At 42.4% G+C, this 6,959-nt stretch overlaps 1 long non-coding RNA gene across 1 annotated transcript in view; it reads left to right on the top strand.

Moving 5' to 3' along the window:
- The window catches only part of LOC117546887, a 56,907-nt gene that overhangs the window by 30,014 nt on the left and 19,934 nt on the right, over positions 1 to 6,959 (top strand). The window contains exon 3 of the long non-coding RNA XR_004569091.1: positions 1,676 to 1,724. This is a non-coding gene — a long non-coding RNA (uncharacterized LOC117546887). The remainder of the gene's footprint in view (positions 1 to 1,675; positions 1,725 to 6,959) is intronic.

Raw genomic sequence — 6,959 nt, 5'->3', positions numbered from 1 at the left:
GTGTGTGTGTGTGGTTGTGTGTGTGTGTTGTGTGTGTGTGTGTGTGTGTGTGTGTGTGTGTGTGTTGTGTTGGTGGTGGTGTGTGTGTGTGTGTGTGTGTGTGTGTGTGTGTGTGTGTGTGTGTGTGTGTGTGTGTAGTACACCATCTTCTCAATGTAATCCAGATCTAAATGTGTGTCTAAGAGTTATTTCATTTCCCATCTCTATTAGAGGTCTTGCGGGGTTGCCGGAGGAGGCACTACATTAACCTTTGCGACACTTATTACAATGTGTGACTCTCAGTGTGATTCCAGGGCAAGTCCAACACACACACACACACACACACACACACACACACACACACACACACATGTATTCCTGCCTCTTTTTATCTGTCTGATCTCTTAGTTTCTCATCCCACCTCCAACAGTGCTTTCTTTAGTCTCACTCCATGGTGCGACGGTGTACATATTATAATCATCTCAAATGAGTTTGCGATAAGAGAACTGTCAGAGTTCACCGTGCCCTCACTGCAAGTCGTGTAAGTCATTGTTCCAGAAAATACTTTTATCCAAGTGAGAAAGGCAAGAACCTTCAGCTCATTTGTTTTATATTCACACTGATTACAACAGGGTCGTGAAATGACTAATTAGTTTCAGGTCTCAGGATCATGATGCTGAAACAGGGGAACAAATATTCTCTGTGCAATAGTGGTAATATTAATAGTAATAATTATAATACAAATAATTATTTTGTCACTTGTATGAAGTACAATAATAATCGCACTGTAAAGGAATATTTTGGTCTTGTTAAAGTATATAGAGTTTAGTGATTTGTCCTCGGGAATCTGTTTAATGGTTAAAGTGTATTCCTGCCTGTAATGTGATCCATAGCTTCTCAGGAAGACACAGGTCAAGAGGTCATCTGATGTCTTGTGGGGGAGAAGCTTGGCTCATGTGGGGTTACAATGCAACGAGTCTTTGTCTCGACATCTGGCATGCATTAAAGGAAAACCCGCGTGTTTTAGGGCCCTCCTCTTCTCTTTGTATAGATGGGTGCTGGGCGCTTTTGGGGCAGGGTTTGCTGGTATCTTACAGGAGAACTGTGATATGCTGTGAACTCTCCGGCCGCTGAGGCTCTCAATAAATATCAGTGTATTGACAGGCGAATCCAGTTTCACTCATTTCATGATTGGCTCAACATTGCTGCAAAGAAGTTTTAACTTCACACGCACTATGTATGGTAATGGTGAGAACTGATAATGACCATTCAATATGGACTAACATCCAAAACAAGCTGCAAGTTTAAGGCAGGAGAGAAAACTTGAAAAAATATGAAGCTAACTTTTTTCATTTGCTTCAAAGGTTGTCTTTAAACTGGCACCAGTGCTAAGTAGCAACCTTGTTGAAGCCCAATTCTAACTCCTTTAGTCCTCGGTTAAGCAGAGTCTCAAATCACAAAATAAAACAATTATTAGCACTGTTAGCTGCTCAAATAATATCATGAGTATTCAACTTTAGCCTCTGCACAAATTCCGCACCGCTAAAAAGGAGAACTGTTTGTAAATCCACACGCAATGTGTTATTCGGAAATTCCTGTACGCTCATTTGAGAAACAGACACGATTCTGAGGAAATGAGTGCTGTCCTCCAGTCTTGTTAGAGATGTCAATCAACATGTCACACCCCTAATTGCAGGTGGAATCATCGATGTGTCACACTACATGCACAGGGAAGAGCGGAGAGGGTAAATATTCAGCATTCATTATCTATTTATAGAAGGTTCAGCTCACGTTTCTCGTTGAGATGTCTTTTTGTTGTGCGTATCATCGCTTTATAGTGTGTGATGGTTAGATAGTGGAACAGACCTACGCATAATATAAAAGTTGAACAGAGAAAGTAATAGGATGGCTCCAAGCCAACGCCTGTGATGGCTGCATTATTCGAATTAAAATAGCAGGAGGCTACTCTGTAAAACAAACCCGACCATTGAACTTCAGTCTGTGCTGAATTGTTTGTATTTTATTTATAGCGTACAATGATGGACAAAGAGAGGAACAATGGTTTGAAAGATGACCACGGACGGGTTGAAACTCGAGCTTTTCTTAATGCTTGTAAACAATCGGAGCTTCAATGGGGTTCATGGAAAGTGCTCGAGTGTGGCCAGCCGGAGGAAGTCAGACGTGTTTTACATAACGCTCATTGACAGAAGTTAAGCTAGGCAGCAGACACAGCTGAACCACGTCTGAATGTCCGTGAATGATCTCTGTCTGGGATTTAACATGTTGATGGCACCAAAGGGACTCTTACAAGGGACAAGGGACCGGCAAGTACCATTTTAACAGTGCAGTAAGCACTAGCAAATATTTATGAAAGACCTTGAGTCCTCTCCAGATTAAAATGTGCTTTTCAATGTAAACACAAACCTTTGCATTTCGCTCATTTCCCTTTGAGATGAACACCCATGGCGTTCTTGCTATATCTTTCGAAAGCTTTCGTTTGAAGAGGCCACTCTCCTCATAATAACTAACGCCTCCCTCGGAGAAGCAGCGTCTGAATGAAGGAGCTGTTACTTTGATAATTCACTGCGAGCTGTTTGATCAAGCCTTGGGGGCAAATATTCCATAACAGTTTCTAACGTGAAGAGCCGTTTTAAGAGTTGCTGTTTTTCAAACCTCCACCAGTTCAAAAGGCGGTGTGGGAGGATTCTTAATCAGGGAACGCACACACAGGCCACATATTATTAACATAATGCTTCACAAGTTGTAATTAAGCCTTATAAAGCAATGAGAACCCTCCGGGAACATTCTATCTTGCTTTTTATTCATTTTAATATGTTGCATAATTCATTTCCCTTTGGTTGCATATAGTATTGAAATGCAGTGATCAAACTGACATTCCATCACAGGGTGTGTGCTCAAAAGAAATCTTTTTTTTTTGTTTTCTCAGCCTTTGACACATAGTGTGTGTTCGACCACGCCAGCATACTGTATGAACGCGAGGGTGGACTCCTGTGTAGTCCATGTGTAGAGTGTGTGTTTTGTCTGCGAGCATCTGCCCGAAGCTTTAAAGGAGCATGGCAGCCTGCCCTCTGCCTTGCTGACCACATGTACACCACATGTATTGTCCCCCCTCCCTAATCACCCTTACGCCTGTCCTCTCCACTCCCCCTTTGTTTCCCCATAAAGCCTTCATGTGTCTCATTTCTTTCTCCATGTGTCAAGCCGATGTTGAGTCAGCTCGAGCCAGAACCGCGGGACCGTGAGCCTCTTTTCCCTTCGCATTTGTTCCAGTTCCCATCACGCTGCCGCTTCTGGCTCTACCCCGGCTGATGGGGGGGCCGCTAAGGCCACCTCGCCTGACCCAGAACCAGCCACTCCTGCGCTATATCTGCAGCTCACGGCACGTCCATGCAAGTGGGCCTGTGTGGGGTTTTCAGTGTGTGTGCATTATGCAATGTATTATCATATTGCTGTGCAAGGGGATGTGTCAAAGAGTTGGCCTGGGTGTGTGAATGTGTGCCGTGTGTTGAAAACAAAGGAGCGTGGCTGAAGCAGAGGTCAATAATTCACCCAAGGATTACGGAATCTCATAAACAGTTTTCAGAGGGGTCTATGTAGTATTGACTTTTCCACTAATTGTGCCGAATGAGGAAACGGTTAACCTCGTCCGTGGATGAAAGCACACATGTATGTGAGACAGAGATGTAGTGCGCTTTTGCTGCGTCTGCCAATACTGTTCAGAGCCAGAGAGAAAAATGGAAATATATAAAGATAATAGCAAACTTCCTGAACGGCGCGCGTTTATCTCGTTGTGCTGGAAAGCCCATGTACGGCGATGTTTTGATCTGTTTGCTGGAACTGCATTCAAGCTGTATGTATGAGTCTCCAGCTGAGTGGGATAATTCTCCGTGTGACGGGGCCCACACATATCCGCCATCATAATAACACAACTGAAAGTGGAAGTGATTGAAGTCAATTGCTTTTCCGACCACGTACGTATTTCTGTCTGCCTGCCAGAAGACTCAGGCCCCTCGCTTCACCACACGGATACAATGATTGCATGATGCATTCCGTTTCGCCGCATCGACAGACGCCGCACACGGCTTGGACGTCTCTCAAAGAGATCATTGTGAAGGGGATGAAGGTAAAGAAGTGCTGCTTACAGTAAACCACATGCATCCCCCTGGCCTCACATGAAAATCAATCTCCCTTTGTTTGTCTTTTCTACTCTGCCCCTTTCAGCTTTCCTGCTACACTCAATGTTTTTCTAAAAGAAAATAAAGCTGAGTGTATTATTAAAGATAATATTCGCCCCCATCTTATTAGCTGCAGGTGTGCTTGTCAATAGTTCAAGTTTGATTGGATGATGGTCAATCATGCTAAATGCCATGTTTAGCCAGTCTGGCTCGGCAAATTCGAGGGCATCAAATGGATTCTGTTGTGACAGACAAGTTGTTGTTTGAAACATAACAAGTCAACTGAAACACTGGCTGCCAGTGTAGCAAAATGGAACAACATTGAATCTGTTGGCCTTGTCCCTCCCTGCACACAGTGGGGTTCAGCTGAAACAGGCTTCTGATGGAGGATATGTTTAGTCTGAGGTAGATGATATTCAGTATGAAATCTGAGGATTCTTGCCAAGAAGGAACGTGAATAAGATGCAGAAGAAAAGACTCACTGGAACGAGCTGTTTGGCCAAATGTAGTCATCCTCAAAGTAGCAGAGGGTGACGAAGGCTGTTGTGATTCTACCACATCATACTCAAGGACACGTTACGCTGCTGAGTCTCTTTTCTATTCTGAAAAATAAGGACAAGGGAAACAATATTTCCCTGGAGAATCAATGCTTTCTTGGAATACAAAAAAGCCTAAGCCCTTTGATCATTTTCCGACAACAAAACGTTCCACTCGAAACCACATTAATGAAAGTGTTTGAGGGTGAGCAGCTCATTAAGGCAAGATGACCAACGACATCCACTCAATGATAAGTGGAAATCTGGCGCACATTAGGTCTTTAAATTGGGAATCAACTCACAAAAGCATTGCTGGTGCAAATGCAGATAGGAAATGTCTTTTAATGACTGTGAAGCCGTAAAATCTAGTGACAAAATGTAATGAAAAGTTGTATCAGTCTAAACTAAAATGGCAGACTGAAATGCCTGAAGTATAAAAGGTAAGACTTTAATCACAAGAATATTTGAAGGATTTGCCAGAAATGAGAGGATAGAGGGATAGAAACATCAACAATTACTAAATATAATCAATATTTGAAAGTGTATTTTTGGCTAGAAACTTTTGATAAACCGGCTACAAAAAAAAGCAAAAGATTTATAAGTTAGCTTTTGCAGATTAAACTGCTAAATACAAGGTTAGAGCTTTTTGAGTTGTATAATAGACTGCATGAAAAGAATACGACTTCATTGTGCTTAGTCAAGATGACCTGCAACAATGACCTGAATCACACTTTTGAAAATAAATATTATAAGAGAAATTCAAACGACCTCACCACAAATAAATGAAAAAGTGTGTCGGAAAAGTGAAGCTGAGAGGCAGGGGGGGGGGGGGGATGATGGGAGCTCACTGTGTATAATGTGGAGTACATTTATGCAAAAATGGTCACGATGTAGATCCGTGTAACCGAGGTATTATTAGCGTGTACAATGGCTGAGTAGAGTTTCTCTTTCTGTGCACATTTCTGAAAAGTGGAAAGCCTCTGTCACCTGCAGGCAATTGCTCACACATGGTTGAGAATAGAACCCTAATGAGCTGCCAGACCTTGAGTGGGCAGGGAAGTCTTACCTCTCTGGCATTTGCTGGCTTCCCTCTCTACCAGGAGGTTAGAAAAAGATCCATCTCGTCGTCATTCTGTGTTCTTGGTTAGATCAGAGGAGTGCAAAGTTGCAGTGTAGGTGGATGAAAGCAGGGAGAAATAGGAATGGCTGTTGAAGACACATACGAAGTTAAGATTGTGGCAAAGCTTAGTAGGAAAAGTTATTTTTGTGGTTTAGGGAAACATCTTACACTAGAGGCATAAAACACAAAAAATAAAGACTCTTCAAGGTCAAAGATACCCACACATAGTATTCACACAGATCATAAAAGCTGTTTGTATTCCATGCTGCAATTTGATATTCCCCGTTGGCTTGTTTTTTGACTATGATCCATGGACTCACATTTTAGTAGCGCTGCCCACGAGAGCTCGATGCCAAAGCAGCGGGCAATGACCGTTACCCGGGCACGCATCCAACAAACCATCCCAGAGAAATAAGTAGTCTCTATGGTCACTCTGTTGAAGCACAATGTAGGGACACAGCTACATTATTTCCCAGACACTCATTGGGAATGCAAATTCAATTTCCACAGATTTATTTTTGTATCAAGAGTGATTTGAAAGAAGCAAACACCAAACAAAAAATCCAATAAGGCCACTTCCAAGCTTGTCTGTGTGTTTTCCCCATGAGGAATACAGCTGGTAAAATGGTAGATGCCTGGAAATTGTAACCAACATCTTAGCTGTAGTCTTTCTTCTCAAGCCTTTCAATGCTTCTTTGGGTTATGTCTCCTACAATCCTTTGGTGGCAGGGGGGGAAACATATTTGCTTTTCGAGGCTTCCTTTTTTATGGTGGAACATTTTTAGGGGGCACTTTGTGTCCTAGTCTTTTTGTGCGTGAAAATCAAACAGTGCACCTCCACAGCTGTAGTTACTTTAAGAATAGGAGGGGAATGGGTTGAGAGGACCCGTATTGAGTTGAGAGCAATATTTGTCTGCCCTTCTGGTTTCCACAAGTGTGTATAATGACTGCTATCAGGACACCAAAAAAAGGAATAGTGATTTAGAAACTTGCAAAAGCCACAAAAAGGCAAGGAAAAGTATTTGTAAGACACTTTTCAACAAAGGAAATCTACAAGTCATTAAGAAAAGGAACACGAGGTAATAAAAAAGACACACTAAAATAGGGTTGTGTCCACTAAAGTGATTT

Source organism: Gymnodraco acuticeps, unplaced genomic scaffold, assembly GCF_902827175.1.
Source record: "Gymnodraco acuticeps unplaced genomic scaffold, fGymAcu1.1, whole genome shotgun sequence".
NCBI lineage: Eukaryota > Metazoa > Chordata > Actinopteri > Perciformes > Bathydraconidae > Gymnodraco > Gymnodraco acuticeps.
This window is presented reverse-complemented; position numbering and strand designations above follow the sequence as displayed.